Below are 575 nucleotides of genomic sequence, written 5' to 3'. Positions count from 1 at the left end.
GCATGGTAGTGCCCGCTCATCACTAGTTACCAGTACTGAGCATCCGAGCATGGTAGTGCTCACTCATCACTAGTTACCAGTACTGAGCACCCGAGCATGGTAGTGCCCGCTCATCACTAGTTACCAGTACTGAGCACCCGAGCATGGTAGTGCCCGCTCATCACTAGTTACCAGTACTGAGCACCCGAGCATGGTAGTGCCCGCTCATCACTAGTTACCAGTACTGAGCACCCGAGCATGGTAGTGCTCACTCATCACTAGTTACCAGTACTGAGCACCTGAGCATGGTAGTGCCCGCTCATCACTAGTTACCAGTACAGAGCACCCGAGCATGGTAGTGCCCGCTCATCACTAGTTACCAGTACTGAGCACCTGAGCATGGTAGTGCCCGCTCATCACTAGTTACCAGTACTGAGCACCCGAGCATGGTAGTGCCCGCTCATCACTAGTTACTAGTACAGAGCACCCGAGCATGGTAGTGCCCGCCCATCACTAGTTACGAGTACCAAGCACCCGAGCATGGTAGTGCCCGCTCATCACTAGTTATGAGCACCTTAGTGTAAGGTATATACTTG

Source organism: Anomaloglossus baeobatrachus, chromosome 9, assembly GCF_048569485.1.
Source record: "Anomaloglossus baeobatrachus isolate aAnoBae1 chromosome 9, aAnoBae1.hap1, whole genome shotgun sequence".
NCBI lineage: Eukaryota > Metazoa > Chordata > Amphibia > Anura > Aromobatidae > Anomaloglossus > Anomaloglossus baeobatrachus.
This window is presented reverse-complemented; position numbering follows the sequence as displayed.